This window comes from Meleagris gallopavo, chromosome 2, assembly GCF_905368555.1.
Source record: "Meleagris gallopavo chromosome 2, MGAL_WU_HG_1.1, whole genome shotgun sequence".
Classification (NCBI taxonomy): Eukaryota; Metazoa; Chordata; class Aves; order Galliformes; family Phasianidae; genus Meleagris; species Meleagris gallopavo.
Window position 1 is genome coordinate 1,079,144 of NC_139405.1, and position 27,686 is coordinate 1,106,829.

At 44.4% G+C, this 27,686-nt stretch overlaps 1 protein-coding gene across 15 annotated transcripts in view; it reads right to left on the reverse strand.

The window, feature by feature from the left end:
* Nucleotides 1-2,983: 2,983 nt before the first annotated feature.
* Nucleotides 2,984-27,686, reverse strand: part of LOC116216268 (uncharacterized) — a 359,292-nt gene continuing 334,589 nt past the window's right edge. For 12 of the 15 annotated variants that reach the window (XR_014881787.1, XR_014881790.1, XR_014881786.1 and 9 more), the window contains 4 exons: nt 9,393-21,534; nt 8,046-8,144; nt 6,086-6,294; nt 2,984-3,784 (listed from right to left, as the gene is read on the reverse strand). The gene's annotated coding sequence lies outside the window, so the exon portion shown is untranslated. Of the gene's footprint in view, nt 3,785-6,085; nt 6,295-6,845; nt 7,312-8,045; nt 8,145-9,392; nt 21,535-27,686 lie in introns of those variants that run through there. The other 3 variants (XM_085218540.1, XM_085218542.1, XM_085218543.1) reach the window with 3 other exon arrangements.

Consider the following 27,686-nt stretch of genomic DNA (forward strand, 5'->3'; position numbering starts at 1 on the left):
AAAGTGCTGGGCAATGTGCAAGCACTCACTTGGCTCAGGTTTGAAGAATGGAAAAGTTTAACTAAAGAAATCCAGACACTGCAGCAGGAAAAAAAAAAAAAAAAACCATGAAAAAATCCCCACACATCCCCAACTACCGAAAGTAGAGCCCCCCAAAGTGGACCTTGATTAAAAACCTACAAACCCCAGGCTTTGATACTAGCCAGGCCTGCGAGGCCCTGTCCCTTGCACATAAAACAAGAAATAAATTAAAACCAGTCACAGCCTGAGATTTACTTAATAAGCCAGCTTCCAACCTCTGCTTGTGACCACTGCTTCCCCTGCTGGCCCCCTGGCTGTAAAAAAGCCCCTTCTATGCTTCTGTATCTCATCTTCCTCGGGGTGGGGATCACAGCAGCTGCTTCTCTAGCAGGACCCTGCATGTTGGAGAACGGAGCCCCAGCCCAGCAGGATGCATGCGGATGGGGAATGGAGCCCCAGCCCAGCGAGACCCCATGGTCCTTCCCTGTGCCCAGTGCCTTTGCTCCACATGGGGCAAAGAGGGTGCTCCCAAGCAGCACGTTGTTGTTGGCCTCTCCTCTCCCCACACAGACAGAGCTCCACATATCTTAAGCTCTGTGCAGTCAAATGAGACCTATGAAAAACTTGCTCAGTGTCAATTATAATTACCAAAGGAAGCAATCAAACATTACAGCAACAGGGACCCCTGAAATGCTTAAGACAGGCAACTCCCACCATGGCTGTCAACAAATGCTAATTCTCATTAATGTATATGTAGCTCTTAAATGCTGCAGCGGTGCTAGCTATTAGTATTAGCTAGTAGATAATTAGTAGCAAGCAGTATAACTGGTTAAAGTTACAGAATGGAAAGCATCTGCCCCACCACAGCCTTCCCGACACTGTGCAGGAAGGAAGGGAAGGAATGTGGGGAGCAGGGGGGGTCTGCCCTGGATCTGGGAATCTGGGGGCACCTGCCAGCACTCTGCCAGGTGCTGCCCCAGCCCAATGGGAAGGAGCCTTCCAATCATGAAAAGCCATGTATTTGTAATGGCAGCAATAAACAAAACAACAAAAAACACCCTGAAAAGCATAAGCCCAGGCCTTTACCTATGATAACAAATTGAATTGGATGTTTCTTACCTGAAGTTTCACGAGCAATTAGCAAACAGAATTATCCACAAGTGCATGTGTGTCCTGTTATCCTTGTAGCCATTTCAGCCACCCCATTGCAAGCCTGTGATCTGGCAGCTCTAGCAGCCCCCAAAACACAGCTTTTCCCTTTCCCCCTGCCACCTTTTTTTTTTCTTTTCTTTTCTTTTTTCTTTTCCCCAACAAGAAGTTCATGGCAGTTGATGTTTTACCACCTACAAACTGGGGGAGAAGAAAAGCAAGGCGGAGAGGATCAGTGTATACAGTATTAAGCAAGAGCGTGTCGTGGCGTGGGGAGCTGCGAGGTGTTTGCATTGTCTGTGAGGGGATCCGTAGTGGCACTGCGGCTGGAGAAATAATGGCAGATCAGGGGACTGCCTTCGGCGACAAACTTTCATCTGCTAAGTTACAATTATACTGTAGGAAACGCTACCCCAGACTGCAACTAATTTGTGAATCCCAGAAAGGCAGATCGCTGATTCCTCATCAGGGCTGCGGAACCTGATCTATAAAAATTTGGGCCTCAGCAGGAGGTGGTGTGTGAGTGTGATTTGCATTTCAATTCTTAGTCCACCACAACCTTTAAATCTTCCTGCAGCACTATCACAATGGAAATTTTTGTTCACAGTGTGCTCAAAATACATATTAAAAAAGGAACAAAAATCCTAGCACAATGGAAGTCAGTTGTTAATGGGAAAGAATGCTCAAATTGTTTCACAAAACACCATTACATCAGAGTCTTTCATCATTTTATGGGGGATCAAATTCCCTGACACCATCTTCAGGGACTCCATGTGGTGCTCATCACTATCATTCCTCTGCCACAACCACCACAGCCCTTTCAATTTTTATCTGCCCAGAACCCAGAATATGTTACATTATTTAGTTTTTGTAAGAAGCTTTTCCCTATGAAGAGTTCACAACAAATAAAAGCCATTTCCCTGAGAAAACAAGCTTGTGAATGTTGGGTAGAGGGGATTTGGGGCAAGCCCCATGGCAGGAGGTGAGAGCAGCTTTGCATCCTTCCTGCTGACAGATGGCACAGCTCCATCGGGGCTGGCAACGGCGGCATGGCGCTCACACAGTTCCCAAAATCTTGATGGGTCAGACCGGGAAATTCACACTGTATTCACACTGAAAATTAGTTATTTGTAGTAACAGGGAGGCTTCCCAGCACTGCCACAGAACCAGCAAACAAGTGTGCAGAGAGAGGTAAAAAAATCTACTCCTGGCTCCATCTGCCAAGGAAATATTCCACATCAGACGCTCTCAGCCTTGGAACCCAGTGCCAACAAAGCCAAGACTCAATGCCTTTCCTATGTGTTTGTGAAGCCAATGGAGACAGGCACTTTGAGAGGAAGCCAGGATGCAGAGCTGTCTGTGGGCCACAGACAATGAGAATTCACATTCTGGCAGAGCTCCGACACCTCTCCTTGCTGGATGTGAAGGCATGTTTGGGTCTAAAAAGGCACACATGACCGTGAACTCAAATTTACATTTATTTTGGCAATTTGATATCTGTTTTCCTATGTGTGGAGTTTTATTGCCACTTACTCAGATATGGCTGATCTCAGCAGGCTGTTCTCAGGACATGCTCTCCAGCTGATTGAATTTCCAGGCTCCAAACCTTACAGCCCAAGTAAAGAGTGTAGGAGTTTGTCTCTTGGCAAAAGAACATCAAAGAGACCCAAATGCACTTCCAGGTTCTTTCTGCTTTTCCTACTCCTGGAGTTGGTAGGAGTTCAGCAGGTACATGCCTTAATGAACGGCATTTTACCTACCCATCTAACAGAAGCATTTTCATTCCCTTGCTGTGATTTGCAATGTTGGGACCTGGCAATTTGCTTTATTGCATATCAATTCATACTGGCATTTGTAGGATCCCAGCACTTTCCCTGTGAACTTTCCTACAAGTTGCTCCCCTAAGAAAAGCAAATCTCCACCATGAAGGGTACGGCTCTTCCTGAAACGCTCTTGGTGCACAGTTCCATAAGGAAGGGGCCAAGCTTTGGACAAGTCTCTCCCACTTCTGAGTGCCTGCAGCATTTGGAGCCATCTATGGGGGCAAATTCTGTACCCCGAGGTCTGACAAGTCCTTGATTTTCTCCAGGGTTTCTGAGTCCAGATCCTTACTTACTATTAGAGATATTTGCTTGCACTCCACTGAGTGTCTGAGAGCCCAGTCAGAACATTTGAAGCTGGAGAAAGAGGCCTGATCCTGAAGGTCCTGCTCAAAAAACAAACAAAACCAAACAAAACAAGACTCATAGAAAGCAAGGGAAGATTGTCCAATGCAGGAAGTACAACTTTATTTTCTTTAAGGACACAGCCTTGCTATCAGCACAGAAAGCATTCAGCAGTATAGATCACACCAACTGCTCTTTGGTGTAACATCTCTGGCATTCAAAACATACAACTTCTGTGTTTGTACTACATTTCTCTCACAGCTTACATCGAGGCCAAACAGACAGCATTTTGCAAAGGTCTTCTAAAATAAGCTTATTTAAAAGAGCAAGGTCAATGCCCAACATATGTCAGATTCTGTGAGTAGAAATCAAAGAGCTAGGAGCAAATGGAATGTGTCAGAACTCAGTGGTTTTCCATGCCAGGCTCTTCTACCAAGTTCACGTTCCTGCTGCAAAAAAAAAAAACCAAAAACAAAACAAAACAGTAACAATCCCATCATATGGACTTCAGCTTTGGAAAAGTGCCTAAAAACATCCTCCCAGTGCCCATGTATAAGCTGGTTAGCTCAATAAATAAAACTAATGCATAGGTCAATGTTTGGTTGGACACGCTATTTATTGTCTATAGAACTGTATTTTTCTTTCAATAGGACAGATGCAGATTCCATGCGTCGGCCCTAGCTCTATTAAAATCAGATTAAAGACATCAGTAATGTATTAAATTCCATTTATAGTGTGCCCAATTAAAGGAAAAAGAACATTAAAATAGAAAAAAAAAAAAGTATTAATGGGATTTCAGAATTATTTAAAAAACATTCTGCTCCATTTTTATCTTTGCAAAAAAGGGCAATTTTTTTACATAAAAGAGGAAAACTTTTGCTCTGTTCAGACAATGTAATTTGGCCTGGTCTCTTTAACCATGCCTTGCAGAACAAAATCTGTGATTTCAGTTAAAATACATTATTGTCACTTCAGCCTCCTATTTTTGTACTTTAAATTGATTGTAATGGCTGTGCCTTTGGTGGCTTGTGTCTCACCATGCATCCCCATCACTTACAGCACCTCCCACTATTGCCCTCCCAAATAATCACCACTGGATAATCACCTCTTCTCCTTTCTCCCAACTTTACTGCTCATTTTCCTCTGTATTTGCAAGCTGGTGCAGCCTGCTGACTGTTTGCTCTGTAATGTCTTTAACATTTGGCAGTTGTTCTGGCACACCACAGTCAGGAATTTAAAGGAAAGGTAAAAGCTGCCTGAAAAAGGCCAAGCCAAGGGCTCTACAGGTTGGATTGTTTCTGCCCATGGCCCGTTCTCCTTGCTGCAACTTGGAGACTGGGGAAAGAACGGGTGAGAAAGGAGGAGTGGGGTGTGACTGGAATCCCTCCAGCTGCACACTGATGGCTCAGAACCTGGCAGTGCTGTGCAGCACAGGGCTGCATTCAACTGGGTCCTGCTATTTGATAGAATCATAGAATGGCTTGGGTTGGAAGAGAACAAAAAGTTTAATTCCAACCCCCTACCTTGGGCAGTGTTGCCAACCACTAAATAAGTCAGTGGATCAGGTTGCCCAAGGGCCTCATAAAACCTGTCCTTGGACACCTCCAGAGATGGGGCATACACAACCTCTCTGGGCAGCCTGTGTCAGCAACTAATCACCCTCAGTTAAAAATTCCCCCAACATCTAATCTAAATCTCCGCCTTTTTACTTTAAAACCATTCCCCTTTGAACTATCACTATCTACCCATGTAAAAGCTGATTTCCCTTCTGCTTATAAGCTCCCTTCAAGTATTGGAAGGACACTATCAGGTCTTTCTTGAACCTTCTCTTCTCCAGGCTGAACGAGATCAGCTCCTTCAGCCTGTCTTCATAAGAGAGGTGCTGTAGCTCTCTTCTGGATGCAGTACTCCAGATGGGACTTGATGCAGGGAGAGTAGAGGGAGACAATCTTGTGTTTCTCCTGACTGGCTATCCCTCCTGTGATGCAGCCCAGGATACTGTTGACTTCCAGCTGCAAGCACACACTGCTGGCTCATGTTAAATTTTTCATCTACCCTTCAAACCCATTTCTCTTCAATTTAAAGATAAAAAAGTGGCAGGGGATCATGTCAAAGACCTTGCAGAAGTCTATGCAAATGACATCAGTTGCCCTTCCCTTCCACTGATGTCATCATTCCATCATAGAAGTTCACCAGATTGATCAGGCAAAATCTGCCCGTGGTGAAACAATGCTGACCGTCTCAGATCACCTGCTCATCTCTCATGTGCCTTAACATATCTTCTAGGAGAATCCACTCCCTGATCTTCTCAGGTACAGAGGTGAAGCTCACTAGCCTGTAGTTCCCCAGGTCCTCCTTTCTTACAAATGGGCATGATGCTTCCCTTTTTCCAGTCATGACTTTTCAAATATAATGGAGAGTGGCTTAGCAGGCACATCAGCCAGTTCCTTCAAGATCCTGGGATGCAGGTCATTGGGCCCCATGGACTTACACACATTCAATCCCATGAGGCAGTCTCAGCCTTGCTTTTCTCTTACAATAGAGAGATTTTGCTCTCCCAGCCCCCATCCAGATGTTTGGGGATGCAAGGTTCAGGGTTGTGAGAGACAGAAGAAACCTCACTGCCAGAGAAGACTGAAGCAAAGAATATTTTGGTACTTCAACCTTCTCCATGTTGTAGCCAGTTTCCCCTTCTCATTCACAAGGGGGTACCTGTAGAATCTCTTCCTGCTATTTTTCATGTCCCTTACCAAGCGCAGTTCCATCTGAGCCTTTGCTTTCCTGTGCACATCCAGACAGCATCCCTGTATTCTTCCCAGGTGATGCATCATTGTTTCCGTTGCCTGCACATGTCCTTCTTCTTCAGTTTGACAGGCAGGTCCTTGCTGAGTCCTGCCGCTTTCCTGCCTCCTTTGCTTCCTGACAGCACTTTGCAGGATGGAGGCTGTCCCAGACAAACCTGTTCAGAAGGCAATGTTTCCATGGGAGACTTTCCACTATTGAGGAGCCATCAGCAGAATACTCAATGGCTCTGGCTGAAAATGACAACTGGATTTGCCTATGGCATCACAGTCCTCTCAAACCCCATAATGCACATGGTGACGTGTAGACACCATAAAGCTTTTTCCTTCTGATGGGAGGATCCTTCCTCCTTTGCTTTGCATAGCTCTCGTTATTAACTGAAGAATTATTTACCTTGCATAACCATTCTATGCCATACATAGATGTGTTAAACTAAATACACTTTTTGCTTTCGTGACTCTATCTATCCAAGCCTCTACACTGACTCTGTTGTGAGAAAAAAAAACCCACAACTCTAAGTAGTGATATTAGGAAGGATCTCTTTATGTACATTTATGAGATCTGCCACCAGGTGACTCCATTCTAAAATATCCATATTTTTGTAAAACAAAATGCTATTTCTTTCATGCAAGATGAGCATCATAATAATCTCTCCCACTGCCCTCCCCTGCCCTTTCCCCCCCCCCCCCTTCCAATAAGATTTATCACTCTGAAAAAATGTTATTAAATAGATAGGACTCTAACTTAAGTCATGAAGATTCTGTTTGTTTGTTTTTGTTCTTTTTTTTGTTTTGTTTTTTGTTTTTTTACTAGCACATGAAAATGTATTAGAGTGAGGGATTTCCAGAACAGCCTGATCTGTTCCTGTCTAATCAGACCTGATTAATTCAAATCAAGCTGCAATACTCCATTTTATTTTGCTTTACAAACTCAAGATCAACAACAAATCAGCAGTATGGAGCTATCATAGGCAGTTAATACGGGAAGCCTACAGACGCTGAGTCTCACAGAGTCAAATGGATATGATTAAACATTTGGAATCATTTATTAATATTTTATATATTCAAATATATACAGAGCAGATAGGACCAGTTAGAGGGCTGCTCTTCATAGGGGACTTTATTATCTTTATGCCTTAGAACAGGAGATCCATCTCAGGTGTCATAGGATTTTTCTTCAAAATAGAAAAAAATATAAACAATTATCAGGTTATATGGGAGGCTTTGTAAGTAACACCAAGCTGCACAAAACCACGCAATGATCTCCACTGATAATCAAAGCATTGGTGAGATATTTAGCGCAGCAGAATAAATAATATGTGACAAAATAAAACAATCTCACAAATCCAAGATTGCAAATGCAAAATAGATGGCCACGCAAGAAGTATTTCAGAGATTTACTGAGCCATTACTTCTGTGGAACACAGATGTAGAGAGGCTCTCAGCCTGACCAATTTAATCCACATCAGACAAGGGAGACATAGGGTCAGTAGGCTGAACGTGGATTTGGGCGCTTGGCACAGCTGTTTTCCTTAGGTGCAATACACTTGTCACTAGTGGTGGCACTTTGCATTTGCTGTATGGCAGCATATGTGCTTGCCACATTTGGGACCCATTATATCTCTTTACCCTCCAGCCACTTCCCTTCCCTTCTTGTTAGCTGCATGTCCATATATTCTTCCATACTCTTTCACTACATTGCAGTGCCAGCTCTTTGCCCCCTGCTTGCTCCACTGACTGCACATACCGCCAGCATGCATTACAAGCTTCCCATATTACACCCAGCTGCAGGCAGGGGTTCAATTTTTATATAAATTGCAGAATGTATACATTCATATATGCACGTGTACCCACACAAACACAGTCATTCTGCAAGGCATCACATTTATTCCATCACTGAAATACTTACCTGCTGAGAAACATTTTTGTTATCAGAAGGAGTGCATATAGACGAAGAAAAGTTGAGGAATAACCAAGGAAATCTTTCAAAGCATAGCATAAATCCAATCTAGAAGCAAAGGTGAAAAAAAAGGGAGGGGACAGAATATATGTTCACATTTCAGCCTCTGCAATTAAAACCATAGTTACTGCAACAGCACAGACCAATTAGTGTATGCTGATATACCAGCTTTCAGATAAGGCATGTACAAAAGAGGCAGTTAAATGTTTCTGCTTGCTTTGTACACAGTGACACAGACAGGACTGACTGCAAGACTCAATTTTGTTCTCTGCTGGGTCATTGCATATGACTAGAACAGTTAAAAGAAATTTGGCTGATGTCTTATTTGGAGGGGCTGAGCTGCCACCCTCTCTACTTTCCCACTCCAGATTTACAGAGTTTCCTGCCATGGCACTGGACATTGTTTCAAAGGAAGAAGGCTCTGATCTGGAGAGATGAGCTCACCTGGGCAAGATCCCGTGCAAGGAGTGCCTCAGCCCAGCAGGGTGGACCCCCTGGTGGTGTGGCTGTGCAGCCAAAAAGATCACGAGCATCACATAAAAACCCTTGCACTCTTTTAGAATCATAGAATCACAGAATAGTTTGACTTGGAACGGATCCTTACAGGTCATCTAATCCAACTCCCCTGCAATGAATAGAGACACCTACAGCCAGATCAGGGTGCTCAGAGCTTTGTCCAGCCTGACTTTGAATAGAATTAAAGACTAGAATAGAATCACCAAGGTTGGAAAAGACCTCAAAGATCATCTAGTCCAATCATTTACCTATCACCAATATCTCCTACTAAACTGTGTTCCTAAGTACAACATCTAAACATTTCTAGAACACCAGGGATGGTGACTCAATCACCTCCCTGAGCAGCCTATTCCAGTGCCTGACTTCTCTTTCTAAGAAGAAATTATTCCTAATATCCAAACTGAACCTCCCCTGGTTCAACTTGAGGCCATTCCCTCTTGTCTTGTCTCTAGTTACACAGGAGAAGAGGTCGACTTCTACTTCACCACAATCTCCTTTCAGGTTGTTATAGTGATAAGGTCTCCCCAGAGCCAATGTCTCCAGAGATGGATCATCCATCACTTCTCTGGGCAACCTGTGCCAGTGCCTCACCACCCCTACTGTAAAAAATACCTCCCTTGTATCCAATCTAAATCTCCCCTGTTTCAGTTTGAACCCATTTCCCCTTGTCCTATCACAACGTACCCTTCTATAGAGTCTGTCTTCTTTCTTATAAAACATCTTACAGAACATTATAGAGAACATTAAAAATGTAGCAGCCTCTGATTCCAGTCCTCATACCTAAAACTGTGTCCTTGATGACCAGTGTTCGGTGCAGACCAGATCTGCCCCTTGTCGCACTGCAAACCAGAACACTCCAGGGTTTGAGGACTTCACACACAGTTGCACAGATGGGAGTTGTTCTGGTGGGGGCACCCCTCGGAAAAACAGATCCATATTCAGCTTTTTCTCTCCACAAATACAAGCAAGTTTAAAATCAAAGTTTTCAGTTCATAATATAGATTCAAACTCTAAATAAAAGAGAAAAAATACGAATTGCTCAGATTTGGTCTGCTTGTGTTTTCATTAAAATTATCCTCAAGTATTTTCTAAAATCTCACCCTAAGGAGGAAATCACAACAAGCCATTAGTGACCAAGTTATTTTTGTATGGGGGGAGGACATGGGTGAGTGACTGATCCCAGTGTTACACAAAAAGTAGCTGCTGGTAACTCTGTCCTTCCATGCATTGCGATGTTTCTTTCTTACTTTACATCCCTTCTCCCATATACTAGCACACAGAAGGAGAAGGCTTAGGAAGGATGTCAAAACATCAGGGAATATCTGGTCTCCTCTCTGAGGTGACAATTTGTAAATCACTATGAGGAAGCAGTTTGCTCACTTTTTTCTGTGTAGTTTTGAAGGATTTCGTTTGAGAGACAGAGACCAGCCGCAGAGCAATGGGAGGTGGGTTTCCATCGGTGCCTGTTGCTGTAGATGAGGAGGTTGCCTCACCTTCCAGTGCAAGTGATGCAAATTATCCACTATTGATAGTACAGGCTGGCAGTGAAGAAGTTGGTGAGAAAAGCCTGAAGGCTATCAAAGATGACTTCAGGGTAGTTGAAGGAACAGGTGTGCAGGTGGTTATTACATCTGTACCTTCAGTGGCAGGAAACGATACTGGGATGAGCCTAAAAACCCATCTCTTGAACAAATGGCTTAGGAGTTGGTGCAAACGCAGGAGTTTTGTTTTTTTTGATCATGGGGCAATTTACTCGGCACCTGGCTTGATGGCTGCAAATGGAAGCAGCCTGTCTCCATGGGGAAAGAGGGTTCTAGCCAAGGAACTGGTGGGACTTATTGACAGGTGTTTAAACTAGGTATGAAGGGGGAAGGGGACAAAATGATGACCGCTGGGACTGAGGGGGCAGTTCGAGGCTCCAAACAGAACTTGATGGTGGAGACAGTGGAGTTCAAAGGCTTGGAGAGGGGTGGAGGGATGCTGCTTCTCTTAAGTGCCTATATACTAATGCGCGTAGCATGGGGAATAAATAGGAAGAGCTGGAGTTCTGCGTGCGGTCGCGAGGCCATGATCTCATTGCGATCACAGAGACATGGTGGGACAGCTCGCATGACTGGAATGTTGTCATGGAGGGCTGTGTGCTTTTTAGGAAAGATCGGCTGGGTGGGCAGGGTGGTGGAGTTGCTCTTTATGTGAGAGAGCAGCTAGAATGTATTGAACTTCACTTGGGGGAGAGTGATATAGCAGTGGAGAGCTTATGGGTGAGAATCAAGGGGCAGGCTGGTAAGGGTGACACTGTTGTGGGGGTGTACTACAGGCCCCCTGATCAGGATGAGGAGGCTGACGAGGCCTTCCAAAAGCAACTGGATGTAGCGTCACGTTCCCAGGCACTGGTGCTTATGGGGGACTTCAATTATCCAGATATTTGCTGGACGACCAACATGGCCAGGCACGCACGGTCCAGACGGTTCTTGCAGTGTGTTGAAGACAACTTTCTGATGCAGGTGGTGGAGGAACCGACGTGGGGAGGGGTGTTACTGGACCTTATTCTCACCAACAGGGATGGACTTGTTAAGGAAGTAAAGGTAGGGGGCAGTTTGGGTTGTAGTGATCATGAGATGGTGGAGTTCAAGATCCTGAGTGGAAGAAGCAAAGCAATAAGTAGGATTGCTACCCTGGACTTTAGGAGAGCCAACTTCGATCTCTTCCGGGACCTACTTGGAGCTATCCCATGGGCTCGGGTGTTAGAAGGTAAGGAGGCCTCTGAGAGCTGGTCAGCATTTAAACAGCTCTTCTTCCAAGCTCAGGATCGGTGCGTCCCTGTGAGCAAGAAATCGGGAAAAGGTGGCAGGAGACCTGTGTGGATAAGCAAGGAGCTCATGCGCAAGCTCAAAGGAAAGAAGAAGGTCCATGAAATGTGGAAAAAGGGTCTGACCACTTGGGAAGAATATAGGAATGTAGTCAGGGCCTGCAGGGATGCAACGAGGAAGGCTAAAGCCTGCCTGGAATTGAATCTGGCTAAAGTGATAAAGGATAATAAAAAAGGCTTCTTCAAGTATGTTAACAGCAAAAGGAAAACTAGAGAGAATGTGGGCTCCTTACTAAGTGAGGGGGGGGTTCTGGTAACGGGGGATGCTGAGAAGGCAGAGATACTGAATGCCTTCTTTACTTCCGTCTTCAGTGAAAAGGCTCTCCCGCAGGAATCCCACACCCTAGAGGTTAGGAAGAGGGTCTGGGGAATGGGAGACTTCCCTTTAGTCAGGAAAGAGGACGTGGTGAGCGCCTAGGCAGTACTAAAATCCACAAGTCCATGGGACCTGATGGGGTGCATCCACGTGTGCTGAGGGAGCTGGCGGAGGTCATTGCCGAACCGCTCTCCATCATTTTTGAGAGGTCTTGGATAACAGGGGAGGTCCCTGAAGACTGGAGCATAGCCAATGTCACTCCGGTCTTCAAAAAGGGCAAGAAGGAAGATCCGGGTAATTATAGGCCTGTCAGCCTCACCTCTGTCCCTGAAAAGGTGATGGAACAGCTTGTGCTGGATACCATCTCCAGACAACTGGGAGAAAAGGAGGTTATCAGGAGTAGTCAGCATGGGTTCACCAAGGGGAGGTCGTGCTCGACCAACCTGGTGGCCTTCTATGATGCTGTCACATGCTGGGTGGATGGGGGAAGAGCGGTAGATGTAATCTACCTTGATTTTAGAAAGGCATTTGATACTGTCTCCCACGACATCCTTATAACAAAGCTGAGGAAGTGTGGGATAGACGAGTGGACAGTGAGGTGGGTTGAGAACTGGCTGACTGGCAGAGCGCAGAGGGTCGTTGTTGGTGGTGCAGAGTCTGGCTGGAGACCTGTGACCAGTGGTGTCCCCCAGGGGTCTGTGCTGGGTCTGGTCTTGTTCAACACCTTCATCAGTGACCTTGATGAGGGGATAGTGGCCACCCTCAGCAAGTTTGCTGATGATACGAAGTCGGGAGGATTGGCTGACACGCCTGAAGGCTGTGCTGCCATTCAGCAAGACCTGGACAGGCTGGAGAGCTGGGCAGTAAGAAACCGGATAAGGTTCAACAAAAGCAAGTGTAGGGTCTTACACCTAGGGAGGAATAATTGCATGCACCAATACAGGCTGGGGGATGAGCTGCTGGAGAGGAGCTCTGCAGAGAAGGACCTGGGCGTCCTGGTGGACGACAGGTTGGCCATGAGCCAGCAGTGTGCCCTCATGGCCAAAAAGGCCAATGGCATTCTGGGGTGCATTAAGTGTCCAGCAGGTCGAGGGAGGTGATCCTCCCCCTCTACTCTGCCCTGGTAAGGCCTCATCTGGAGTACTGTGTCCAGTTCTGGGCTCCCCAGTACAAAAAAGACAGGGATCTCTTGGAAAGAGTCCAGCGGAGGGCCACAAAGATGGTGAAGGGCCTGGAGCATCTCCCCTATGAAGAAAGGCTAAGTGAACTGGGTCTGTTTAGCCTTGAGAAAAGACGACTGAGAGGGGACCTGATCCAGGTCTATAAATATCTGAGGTGTGGCGACCATAGCGGTGAGGCCAGTCTCTTTTCAGTGGTACGTGGAGACAGGACGAGGGGAAACGGACATCAGCTGCAGAATAGGAAGTTTCGCACGAATGTGCGTAAGAACTTCTTTACAGTGAGGTGACGGAGCACTGGAACAGGCTGCCCAGGGAGGTTGTGGAGTCTCCTTCTCTGGAGATATTCAAGTCTCGCCTGGACGCCTACCTGTGCGACCTGGTGTAGGGAACCTGCTTTGGCAGGGAGGTTGGTCTCGATGATCTCTAGAGGTCCCTTCCAACTCCTACAATTCTGTGATTCTGTGATTCTGTGAAATGAAAATCCAGAGCTGGGGCTGGATAGATGAGAGACTGGAAAATGCCTGTCTGTTTTAATGTAAATAGTTCCAATATGCACATACATTTCATGCCATCTCACCGCTCTTATAAATGCCAGGAATGTTAAGTAGGTGGAGGCCCCTCTCAGCACTGAGGTGCTTGTGGCTTACAGCAGCACTCCCTAGGCACAGCTCCAGGGCTGGACGACCAGCACAGTGGCAACCTTCCTGGTTGTGGCCATCTTGGCAGGGCTACTGGGCTGGCAGCAGTGCCAGGCACTGTACAGGTCCCAACCGCACAGGAGCTGAGCAAGGAGGCTTAGCTCTCCTCTCTGGATTTTGCATGTGAGCCATATCATCTTCCATCTCCTAAGCACAAATTTTAGGTTAATTTTAATCAGCAGTGCCCAGCCATGTGACGAAGTAGCCCTTCAGGAACAAAAGTTGAAAACTCCTTGCTGAAGAGTCTGGTGGTAAAGCCATCACATGTCATCTGGGTCAGAGTTTTATTAGTCATCAGGATCAGGAGGGAACAAGCACTTGTGCTTTTTGACGGCCAACTGCACTGCTCGGAGAAAGGAGCTGATTCAGGCTGCCAGTATTGGCTCTCATGCAGATAATAAACTAGACTGCCCTTTCTCCTGACATCACACTTCAGTCAAAAACTTTCCCGCAAAATGTCACTTTCAAAGTTGCAGCTTTAAAAAAAAAAAAAAAAAAAAAAAGTCTTTATAAAAAATTCATGGCCACAATGATCTGATAATGCAGCTTTCTGATACCAGCAGATGTTTTGTCTAACATGTTCCCTGAAGCTGTACTCTGTGCCTTCATATCTTTCATTTCCAGTTGCTATCTGCTGACTGTGGGATGTCATGTACGTACCCTATAGCGATGCGCAGCAATTCGCATCTAACACCGCCGTGCGTAATGAGCTTCACAAGATGCTTGTCGCAATAACTCCGCACTTCCCCAACCATATGGAACACAACACTCCAAAGCCCACAGACACTTTTTTTTATTACAGTTCAGATCCTTAAAACATAATCTGTGTGATGTCTAGTGAATGTACGTGAAGAGCTGCTGAAAACAAAGTTAACACTTGTTCACATCATCTGTTACAAATGTCCAATTTGGGACAATAAATTTCCTCGGAACCTGTTCTTTTGCTGACTCGTTGCTTTATCTTTTTTCTCTTTCTCTCATGTCGTTTTTTTTTATGAACTATGCATATGTATTAAATGGGATTTGTTATCCCTAGATACCAATTTGCATAAAGTGCAAGCCATCATTGGTTGGAGAGAAGCAAATTACTTCTCCAGCAAGATCACACTTCTTTTTTTTCTTTTTTTTTTTTCTTTTTTTTTAATTTTAACAAACCGCAGGCAGAGACTGTTAACAGCACTTAGCCAGATATGCAAAGTATCACTTTTCTCAAAAGCAGCTTGATCAATGAGAAAAAAAAAAAAAATAAAAAGAAGAAGAAGAAAAAGGAAGGGAGGGTATTATTTGGTTAAGTACAATGCAGGAATGACCCAAGACCAAGGCAGCTAACCCAGCCATCACCTGTAACTTGATCTGCCAGAATCCAAATGCAATACAATTCAAGTGTGGCTTGGCAGCCAGGACACAGAGCTAAATGCTATGCCTGAGCAGAGCCTCCCAGAACGACCATTGCCTTTTCCAAGTGTGCATAGTGCATTTCCAGAAGTCTCAAGCTTGCTTGCTAATATTACACATTGCTCAGCTCCCTGGCATAAGCCTTCCTTTCTCACTCACATCCCTACCATTTATTCATACTGGGGATCTAGAGAACTGTGCGAACACTGGCCTGAAATACTTTAACAGTGCAGGGAGGCTCTCCTCTGCCCTTCTCAATTTGACTGGCTCCTGGTGCCAGTGGTCCTCTGCAGGATGGCAGCTGCCATCCTGGCTGGCTTTGGGCAATCATTGTCTCCCTTTTTTTCCTAATTCTCCTCATCATACACACCTGTGTTGGCAAGAGCCTGAACATTAACAATGGGACAGATCCCCAGTTCTGAGCTAGCTCTCCATAATATCTGCACTTTCAGGGAGAAAGATAAAGAAAAGGGCAAAATGACAGTGACACGATGTTACTAATACTGCAGGAACCAAACTACCTGAGCAAATCTGTGATGCTCATATGACGTAAAATCTCACCAGCCTGCTGTTAAAAGGTCATGTGCCATGAGCCATGCAGTTGAAACGTGGGATATTACATTCAAAGGAAGAGAATAAAATCAGCATGGACATTGAGCTGCAAAGTTTCAAACTTGAGTTGGATCTTCTCAAGGATTCAGTCTTGGGACATTGCTTGAGATGCTGGGGAGCAGGGGTCCTCTCAAAGCATCAGCTTTGATTCTGCTGAGATCTCTAAATATGACTGTAGGATCTGTCTCTCAATAAACAAGCACTCACAATTTCATCCCAAATCCATCAGTATCATGTGCTTGGATTATTTTACCTCTGAATTTTATGGACAGATGATAGCCTTTTTTAAGAATGGTTCCTGAGATCACAGAGTGCATTAGTAATTCACTGTAGAAAGAGCACAATTAATGAGGACAGTGGTGCTGTCTAGGTGCTGAGGTGCCTTTCAGGGAACTGTGGTAGCCAAAAGAATAAGTTAGAAGCCAGAGTGCCCTAATTCTCAAGAGGGAACCTGTATTTCCTTGCTACCTTTATCCAACGACACACAAACAGCCACAGATTTTATGCTGTGTGACAATTTGAAGGTGGAAAAAATAGTTTCCGTCTGCAGAAATATTGGCATCTTCTTGCGGCTTTTGCAAAAAGGCAAAAATCTCACAATTTCACACATCTCTACTATTAAAGTATGCTGCTTTGTTTCCATATTTATATTTGTCACATTTAAAAGGAATAAAATAGAATTTCAGAGAAGACCCTCACTTGCAAATGATCACAAAAGAACAAAAAGTCACATAGAGATTACGCAGAGAACTCACAAGAGGAAATGAATTGCCAGTTTTGAAAGTGGGGCTTTTTTGTAACCAAGGGCCCTGCCAGTTTTAACCACAAAAAATCACCATGGGGCCAGATGGAATCACGTTTGGGACACTTACCCTTGGACGGAGAGAAAAATGTGGACCTAGTTTCTCTGAGTCTGCTGGCTTAACAGGCAGGAAGGATCTACAGCTTCATCTTCCAGGCTTCTCCCACTGGAAAACCTTGGCACGATTACCTGGCAGCTCACAGAGGCTGTTTTAAGGTGCTGCTGTACAAGTGCAGCTGTAGCCTGATTGCACTGGAGACAGATGCAGCCAAAGAAATATACTGCTGAATCTTAGCAGAACATAGTGTATGATACCCAACTGTAGCGTAGGCACTAGATAACATGCAATCATGGTCTCCTACTGCAGCAAATTCTACATAAACCCAGGCCTTTGAAAGAAAAGTAGTAAAAAAAAATGTGTTTTTCTCATTCCTTATCTGTACCTACTCCATTTTACCTAAGGCTGGCTATTAGCTCAGCTGGTGATGTCACTTACTTCACTGGAACCTGTTATCAAGAAAGATTTCTCACAGGATTTTCCATTTTGTGAGCTTTGTGCTTTGTGCAATGTTGTATTTCATTCCATTAGATAAAGGGTTAAGTAATTCACATTTTACCCATATAGACTAAGTTATACTCCCTGTGGGTTGTTGGCTTTCCATTGGCTAGAATGATGACCTTGGAAACAGACAAAAATGATGCATTGTTGCAATAAATATTATAGCTTGCACCTGTTTCTAATTAAGTCTGCCAAACAATTTCAGAGATACTGAAAAGAGAAATGTGTTGGCTTCTAATCGGGCGCTCTTTGCTGTTTGATCTGGATTATTCAGTGCCCCACATGACCCCACCTTCCTGCTTCTCATTTTTCTTTTTCTTATTGGACTTACAGGAAGCACTAGATGAAGTAAGTCATCTCAAAGAGGAACATCTCTGCCTAAAATCAGTTGTTTCTAAAAACCTGAGAATTGGTTGATTAATACCCAGAAGGCCAGGAATACTTCATCCCAGGATACCTCCAAATTTTCCAATATGGCTCTCAGATTTCATGGGCCTCTTATACCAAAAAGGGAATTTCACTATTCTTCACCCTTCTGCAATATCAGTGATCAGGATCAGGCATTGACTGGGATACTGGAGGTTTCTGCAGGACTTAGACATGTTGGGGAAATAGTGCAGTAATTCTTTTTCCACTAACATTCATCAGATGTAACTGAGCAGCGGTCACCTTCGTATTTCACAGATAAGGGTACCTTGGGATGACTGGATGACTCTGGCAACTGTTGCCATCAGAGCAGTTGTTTTAGGGCAGGTATGGACCCAGGAAAACACACACAGGTTGTGGTTTGAAGTCTGGCATCACGATTCTCACTTGCTGTATTGATTCTCCCATCGAGTTGATCCCCCACTCAAAGTGCTTTTTGGTAAAATCAAGGATTTATTTCTTGCCCATCTACCCAGCCAAGCTATTCACAGTTTGTGCAAATGAAATGCCTCCTCTGTTGTTCTATGGACAAGTGCAAATACACGTGGAAAGGCTGATGATGTCATCCTTGCAGATTCGTAAGAAGAAAATAATTGGTAAGATTTCCATTTTCTGAATGGGGAGTGGAAGGCACAGCTCAGTCAACATGTTTGGCCAATACAAGCTGATGCTGTCAATGACAAGAGCAGTTCAGTCCTTCTTTCACTATGTGGTCCTTTTTCTCATGCTGGAATAAGCATTTCTGTATCTATATTTTGGAATAGATTGAGGAACTTACACAGATGAAAACCAACGCTGGGAAAAAGCGAAGAGTTTTTATTTTGTCCACATCAGCTCCTTGATTTTGGTTTGCACACAGCCTGGCAGGACAGGATGCAGCAACAGAGGCAAGGATTACAAGGCAACATTTTTGCCTGGATGTGCATGAAATCACAGGGGGAATATGTAATGACCTCAAGAAAGCAATGTAGGTCTAAGAGTTCTTTCTTTTACCACCTAGAAAAGATGTTCTAGTTGCATGCTCATCCTCTGGGCTGCCCAAAGCTTCTCACCCGAAGAAAACATATCTCAAAAGTATCTCAACCCTCTGCTCAGTCAACGGCTAATTATTTGGGAGCAGAGGTTGAACAGGCAGTATTTTAGCAGCTGTCCTAGTGAAGGTAGGCTCAGACAGGGCAAAAATAAGGCCAGATACAACAACACAGAAAGGGAACAGCTTAGCCTGTGGTACCCTACAAAAGTACTATGGCAAGAGATTTATTTGGGAGGAGGTATTTTGCAGGGTTAGCACAGCTCCTCCAGCTGACACAGTCCCTCCTTTCGCATTTCCCTCCATGGTTGGTAATGAGATGCTGCTGGTACCCCCATGGCTGGAGGTACCTGCAGTGGTTCAGCCCATCTCAGTGCTGTGCCAATCACTTAACAATTCCCACAGCTGCCTTTGTGCGAAGCCTCTCTCTTAAGCCTCTGGTTTAAGAATTTAGAGTAATCATGTAAAAATGATACCCCTGTGCTCTATGATCCGCTGAATCTCACTAATGCCGGATCCCAGAAGAGGGCTTATTAATGAAAAGATGCAATGCCTCACTCTCTGCTCATGTTTCACACGAATATCTCTCATGGATTCGGCAGTAAACCTTACTGCTGATAAAGTAAGTATAATGAACCTCCGTGCTTTGCAAGAATGAAATCTTGGGCTGATGACATAGTTACCTGCTCTGCATCCAGCACAACACCAGGCTGGAGGGGGGCGAGGAGAAGCACCTGGCTGCTCTGGGGAACAGCCAGGACAGATCACAGCCTCCTAAACCTCACATCTGGCTTGTAGCAATGCCTTTGGTTGTGTGCAAAGATCAAGAGAGTGGAAGGGAGCAGTCTGCAATTAGCTGAGAGAAATAAAATTATGCTTTATTGCAAAGTCAACACAAGAAAGCAGAGTTTTAAAGGGACAGCAACGCCTTGGGGATGCTGTGAGTCCTTCCAGTACTACACAGCACCCAAAAGCCCAGGCAGCTCCTTCCAGGTGGTAGCTCCTCTGAAGAGACTGGCACCTTGTGTTCTGCAGGCAGTAGGATCTGCTGCTCCCAGCCCTGACATCCAGCCACATCTTGAGAAGGCATAGAAAATAATGCCTTTGTCCTGGAGCTTTTCTGCTAACGGATGCATGTTTTGCAATCAAGAGATTTACATCGTCAGAAATGCTTTTGGAAGTATTTGTTAAAGAATCTCTTTCAGGTATCATGTGGTACAGAGGTAAAACACTGTGGGCAGCAGAGTAGTAGGTGTCTGTATTTGTCCAAGGCCCCCTGCAACGTGAATGCCTTAGCATCAGTAGGATGCTATAGGACAAGGCTGAGAGATGACACCATGGAGAAGCCTGAGACAATCATAGAGGTTGGCTTAATGTCCAGAAACCAGACTGTTCAGTGCACCTTTGCTGCCTGGACCATGGCTCATCCTTTCATATCCAGCCTCACCTAACCAATCCAAACTTCTCAAACCTGGTGCAAATCTGATTACAGAAAATTAAGAGCTGGAGATTCAATGTAATCCCACCTCAAGCACTGGTCTATTCAGCTACTTGAGCAAGCCAGGAAAATGTTAGCAACATGACTTTGGGGGATGCTCAGGTCAGAGGGAACTCAAACACCCTGAAATTCTGTGGAGTCTTAAAGTAGATGCTACATTTCATGTTAGCATCTTGGATATAACTCCTGGGATTATTCATATCTAAATGCCCCATATGTTGTCTTTAGAGAGGAAGGCGGTCACACCACCTTTATATGTGTGCTTTCTTCCCTTTGCTCTTACATTTCTTCAACATGCAAAATGTACTTAACTCACTGCTTATTGAATGAAGGATTAGTATTATTTTCTTTCCTCCAGTGAACTTTGTTTCACTTCATCCTGCATATATTTTGCTAGTCTGTGTTTTCCTGCCAACACACCACTGTTCAGCAAACTACCGTACTTAAGGGCAGCCAGCTAGCACAGTGATACCTTTTTACTTGCAGGGAGTGTTTCTGTAATCACGGTGGTGCTGGTGGTATGAGTGACAGCTTAAACCAAAATGCACAGAAAGCGCTTCCAGAAGTTTCACTGAGCTTGGGTAGAACTGAAGCAGCTTCAGACTGCCAAAGCACTGAAATATTGAGGACAAGGCACATCCTGAAATGCAACCTGCTGCCTAGCTCTTCTGCAAGCACACATGTTGATCAGGGACTGGGAAGGGAGTTATTTCCCCAACCTCCTGTCACTGCGCTGTACCTCAGGTTCCACTAGGCTGGGAGTGCTTGGAAAATACCCTGCTTTGGGTCCTGCAGAAATTAGAATAAAACAAATTGGTACCAAATTTGCCATGGCTCTGTATGAGGTTCACGGTCTCCTTTATTGTTGCTCAGATTAGTTATGTTGCCTTGTAGGAAAGCAAGTAGAAAAGTAGGGTATCTTTACAACTCACTTGGAAAACCAGATTGGGTACTCCCATTCACATCACTGTGGCAATGCAGATCTATCTGACGGAAGCATTTTCTTTCTCTTGTGGAATTATACCTCGGGTCCTGCTAGGTAGCTGTTCTCTTTGTTCCTGTAAGCCAAGCCTGTTGCAAGATCATGCTATGCCATGCTTATAACCTCTCACTAAAAAGGAAGAGATTACAAAGGGGGCAAAATACCCCAGAGGGTTCCCCTTTATCAGAACCTCCCTGTCAGTTTGCCTTCTCATTTCCTGAGCTCTTGTCTGATTATTAGTGTACTGGCAGAATAAAAATAACCTCATATTCCTACATGAATCATAAATAAAACCCTTTTATTTCATCAAAGGGGTTGGCAGGTTTATAGTCCTTTGCAATGCATGCACGATGTGAATGACATACCTTTAATTTTGCTGACAAGCTTGTCGGGGTCCTAATGAAAAAGAGTGAAAAGTGGGTGACTTCTCTAAAGGTTTAGCCGTTGCTTTTTGGTGAGGATATATATTTCACCTTGCCACTGTAATCAAGGAGCCAACTGATCTTGGTAATGAACTCTTCAATTACAGTCCACTTCTGACTCTTCAGGAATGCCTAGGCAACAATACCACGGTGATTATTGCTGATATTACAGATTAAAGTCACCTGGGGGGGGGGGGAAAAAGGAGCAGGGAAAGAAGAAAGAAAATCCAAGCAGTGTCCTTGCTAGAGTTCCTGGTGTCAGGATGCATCAGCAGTGAACTGAAAAGAGAGATCACATTCCAGATTTTGAGAAGCTAGATTTTATACCTCATTTGTAATACATTTGGACAATCACAAAATCACTGCTCTCTTACTTGTATTTTGACATTATGTATTCCCCACATTTGTTCATCTAGCTGGTTTGTTTTTTAGAAGCCAATATAAAGCATTGTACCACTTATCTTGGGAAAATCTCATGAAAAAGAAAAAGATAATACAAAGAATTTCTTTGGGTATCTCTGGCAAGCAACTGTCCAGAAAAAGGCTGAAAAAGGAAAAAGAGTCCAGGAGTACAAAAAACAGCACAAACAATCTGGAAATTTCTCCTATTTCTTATCTTTTGTAGAATGAAATGTTAACTTCTTCCAAAGAGGTAGGCAAGCAGTTAAAAAATACATTTTTAGCAGTGATGCAAGTTCTTTTTCCTTCTTCAAAACATCACTTATTTCTACTTTCCTTTTGTCGCCTCCTATTATGCTCATGTAAAAGTTATAAGAAACACTGGCTCCGAGGTTTGCTTTCTGACCACAGATAATTGTCAAAGCCACAAGTCTATCCCCTCTCAAGAAAGAAGACTTGCTTTTTCAGAAACGACCCAGGTCTTCATGTAGTAATTCAGAAACAGATAAAGGGAATAGGGAAGCTGGATGTGCTGACTTGGAGATTATCCTTCGTTTTGCTGGTGATTCCTGTCTTCAGCAGTAACTCATCAAGAGAAAGGTTGGGATTTGGCAAGTTTCCCTGTGCTGATTTCTGTTTTCTTCAGTTACATTTTCTCTTTCCCTCCTCTTTTTTTTTTTAATTTGCTCTGGGGAATACAGAGGTGGGTGTGAAAGGAAATGAGAAAGAGACAAGTGAAGCCATGTCAGTGGGGAAAGAAACAGATCTGTGTGTGCAGGACTGTGCATGCACAAGAGGCAGGGCAGAAAAGGGAAGAGCTTGTGGGCAGTGAGTGCCGGATCACTATCATGTCAGGATTCTTCAAGATGCCTAAGCTGTGTTTTTAATTTTCATTACTTCCCATTTTCCTTTGATAAGTTCAAGAGCAATATCTAATTTTAATAGGAGCTTTTCATCAAATGTGGATATCTTCCTTCCTCAAGGGATGCCCTGGCCACAAAAACATCAGGCTCTATGAAACATTAGCTAATCCCAGCCAGAGTTACATGACCCTATCAAGCAAGGAGATAAATTTTACTCTTCATGAGGGTCCTACTGTTTATACTACAGACAAAATTCTTACATCTCGAAGTTTTCAGAGGAAAAGCTTTTTTCATAATGCCAGGAAACAGGCCTTAAGGACTTGGGTCATACAAATCTGAAACTGGTCCTTGTTTCAAATTAAATACCCTGACAGACTTCCTCTTGGTCGTGGCTGACAGCAGCACCTCATTTTCCCAGCATAATATCCAAACAGCTAAAGGTAGGAGCCACCAAACTTCCAGAGCTCTTTTGCTCCACTCTAACACATTTAACAGACCGAATCAACCCAGACATACTATCTTGATACATTTAACATGCATTGCATCAAACTGTTTTTTAAAACATGGCACAGCTTATTTTAAATGTGAAATGGAGTGCGTTTTGTACTTATTTAGTGCCTTGCTCCATCAACATGTCCCTTGTGCTTTGGTAAATATGAGCATGCTGTCTGTAGTGGTGTTGCCTCTTCAGCTGCTTGAAATGAAAGGTCTTGCTAGAAAAGGTTAAGAAGAGCCTTACATACTCCGAAATTATCAGTTTGTTATCATTATTAATAATACTTTATAGTACTTAACAAGCTACTTTTCATCTTCAAAGCACTTTGCAAATATTAATTAATCCTCCCAATCTGCCTGTGGGGTAAGCAAATGCTCTTGCTTGCAGAAGTTGAGTCAGAGGATTAAGTGATGTGCCCAAGCCAAGAGGGTCTAGAGCAGCCTCTGCATGTCCTGCTCTGCTGCTCAGAATACTCCAAGAAGTGTTTCCCCATTCTCAGATGGGATAGTGGATGTGTGCCACTTTTAAACAGGAGTTGTTTTCTTAAAGCACTAGTTTGCAATGCTGACTCTGCCTTCAGCTGCTTGAACGAATTGATTTGATCTGTGACAGCCAACAGCTGGCAGCAGCTCGCAGACCCATCCTCAGCACACTTGGCAAGGACCTGAACTTGTGTCCTCAGTACAGCCACAAAACTCTGTACGTTGTGCTGTGTATACAAAGTGTATGCATGTAGACTGCCAGCATCGTTGTGTGTACGTATGTATATGCATGCATATATCTGTAGTTCTGGTAGCCTTCTACAATGAAGTGGCTGCACCAGTGGATCAAAGAAGGGCAACTGATGTCATCTACCTGGATTTCTGCAAGGTCTTTCACATGGTCCCCCACCACATCCTTATCTCTAAATTGGAGAAGTATGGGTTTGAAAGGTAGACTATCCAGTGGATAAGGAATTGCTTGGAAGGCCACAGCCAGAGAGTTGTGGTCAATGGCTCTGTGTCGAGGCGGAGGCCAGTCTTCTGTGTTGTCTCCCAGAGGTCCATCTTGGGACTGTTATTCTTCAACATCTTTATCAGCAACACGCATGAAGGGATTAAGTGCATCCTCAGCAAGTTTGCAGATGGCATTAAGCTGAGTGCAGCAGATGCAGCAGAAGGAAGGGATGCCATCCAGAATGTCTAGGACGACGTGAGAGGTGAGCCTTACACTTGGGTCAGGGCAACCCCAGATATGTGCACAGTCTGGGAGAAGAATTCATTAGGAATAGTCCTATGGAGAAGGACTTGGGGTCCTGCTGGACGAAAAAAGCTGGACATGAGCCAGCAGTTTGTGCTTGCAGCCAAGGCCAGCAGTACCCTGAGCTGCAACAAAAGAGGGATGACTGCAGGGAGAGGGAGGGGGTTGTTCCTCTGCTCTACCCTCTTGAGGCTCCATCATCTTGAGGCAACAAACCTGTGGCTGAGGGGTTTGGAACTATATGATCTTTGAGGTCCCTTCCAACCTAAGCCATTCTATGATTATGTGATTCTATGCTCATATACTTTCTGCCTTTTTCTGCTTGGCTCTTTTAGCTGAAAGTTCAATACATTGCTCTTTTAAAGAGTGTATTAATATGGTGCCAATGTGTCCAGGCTGCAAAAACCTGTCTAGATATTTCCATCAAAGACTACAGGTCTATATCCATGGAGGAGTTCTGAGCTGATTCCTAGAACTACTCCCCAAACTCTGCTTTGCTGTGGAGAACAACATATGCATACACAAAAGTGACCACAGAGTAATTGCTAAAAGCAGCAGGCTCCTTTAAAGACTTTGCAGGTCACAGTCACTCAAGACACAGCGCAATGAAATGTGTCATTGAAAGCAGCCTGTGTAGTGCTGTGGACTGATTAGAATCACGTTTATTTTCTTCAAACAATTCCAATAGTTTCAATGCTACCAAACTATGGAAGGTTTAGGGAAAAGGACAGTCCCATGACGATGTTTTATTAGTCCATGCTTCTTTGAGTTGGTAAATCACACTGTTTTGTTCTATTGAGTGTTCCTTTAGGAGTATATTGGAATTTTTTTTTTATCTGCAACAATTAATTGAGTGCCCAGTGCATCACAAGGCACAGCTTGAAATCAGAACTCTGCATTTTCTGGGAGTCCTTTGGTGCTACACAGGTTGTCAAAAAGGATAGTAGTTGTGACATGTGGTACACCTGCTGATAAATGATGGTGAGAATGCAAAACTGAAGGGCTAAGGAGTTCCTTCCAGAACCACACTGCATTCATAAAATGAATGTGATGATGACACTACTTGTTAATCTTATTTATTTCTTTTTTTTTTTTTGGCTAGTGAGTTACTTATTCCCTTGTCTGCATGTTAGTTTTATCTTCGCTTCACAATGCTATGACAAGACCAGCAAAATTAATGTCAGCATCTCCCTCACTTCTAATGTATAAAAGAGCCTTTTGAAGGTGGAATAAACCAAGGAGGCCAGTTACTAATTATAGCCCATTGTAGCAGACGTTGAGAACAAATGAATAGGAGCCTTGCGCTTACCAGTGCACTGTGCAGAGACAGTAGTGCCTTTGTGGGAGAGGGAGATCCCTTCAGTGGACCAGAGAGAGAAGAAATGGGATTGTTAATGTATGTAAGATGCAGGCAGATTTCTATTGGTACTATTTCATTGCAGAGGCAGAAGGTAGCAGAGCCAATCATGAAAAGCGTGAAGGTGTGAAGGCACAAAGATGGAGAGTTGATTAAAAGCACCATGGGGAGTGTGAGAACAAATCAATGGTAATGCTGGAATTATGCCTGAGTGGAACCCAATAGTCTGCAGTGTCCTGCTGGCTTGGCACTGGGGATTAAACACAGCAAAGAGTAGGGCTCAGCCCTTGTCCGGCCCATTGGCACCCAGAGACACACTGGTGTGCTGAGATCCCTGAGGAAAGCATGAACTCAGTGTGAACATCTCTGTGCCCCCAGCAGCCAGAGGAGTGGCTGCTGGGCCACTCCTTCCCTGTCAGTGCCCTTCTCCTTCCCTATTTTAGGGACTGCTTTGCTGGGTATGTGTAGATACCAAAGGTGTCCCTGTCACTGTGGTACTAGGACAGCCAGCAATTGCTGTGGTGAAGGAATATGGCGCAAGGATGCTCTGTGCTCTGTGAAAGGGCATTCTGCAGAGGGAAGCAACCAAACGGCTCATGAGGCTCATCAGTTTTCTCTGCTGTAGAGCAATTTGGAATCTTTCTTATCTGCTTTTGTGGTTGATGACATCAGGAAAAAGGACCCAGGGCTGTTTTGCCTGCCTGTTTGTCACTGGATGCAGTGGATGGGAAGATGAGCAGACAGTGCCTAGCAGAACAGATAGGGAGTGCTGGGACCTACCTCTAAGAGATAATTACATTCTGAAATTGAACGTGCCATCATACTAAGCATCCTGGAGATTTCCTTTCCAAAGGCACTAGCCACATTGCTTGAGAGCAAAATGCAAGGACAGCACTGTTCAAAGAAGGGACACAAGAGGACAGTTTGACCTCAGCCTGGCCTTGCCTGCAAGGAAATCCCTCACACCATGGCACCAGAACCAGACCTTGAGCAAATACAGTGAGGATATGCTGGCTTTTTTGGCACAAAATCATGGCTAAATAACTGAAAGCTAAACATTTTCCAAATAAAATATTTGCCAGTGGTGTGATAGGCAGCTGCAGCCAGAGGGAGACTGGTCCCAGACAACCTGCACTCCTGCTAAGAGACCTTCCCATTGTGGGAGTCTACGCATGCCCTCACAGGGGCAGGAGGGGACATACTGTGGCCTCCCCAGAGATTCCAAAAGTAAAGAGTCACAATTAGAAAATGCACCAATTCTTTCCAAATGGTTTTAATGAAGATAATTTAGGAGTGGTCAGGTAAACAAGTGTCAGCAGGTGTAAAGCCAGCAAGGAAAGCACAGGTCTTAGAATTGGGCCAAGCATGGGCCCTGCATGGGCCCATTCCTCACATATCAACTTTTTTCTTGAAAGGCAGCAAACACTAGGAACTGGAGAGGGAGACCTGGACACATTACAAATATTGAATGCAAATACAACACATTCCCGTGCAGACCCTTCACTGAAACAAGCCCTAGAGCAGAGCTATCTCCTCCCATTGGTGATAGTGCAAAGGACTTCAGCGTAATCGTATTTACTCAGTCAAATGAGAGCTGCTAATGCACTTCAGCCTTAGAAACAAAATTTGAACTATTTAAGTATAGCTTTTCCAAAGCAGAGGATTTGTTTGCATGTGGCTGCTGACTTCAGAGGCAATCTCTTCCCTGGCAGCCTCAATTGGTGAGAAGTCACCTGCCCTGAACAGGGATGTTGCCCTTTGGCTGTAAGGTCAAGTGGGACCCAGAGCAAGGAAGTGCAGGTTTAGCTTAGATACAGTCAGAGGTAAAAATGCATTTGAACTTTGCAGTTTTCAACTTTCCAGAGCCAAACCAGGCCTAGAGAGACAGCAGCAGTTTGACTGGCTTTCTTGCCCAGATTGCTTTCTTGCA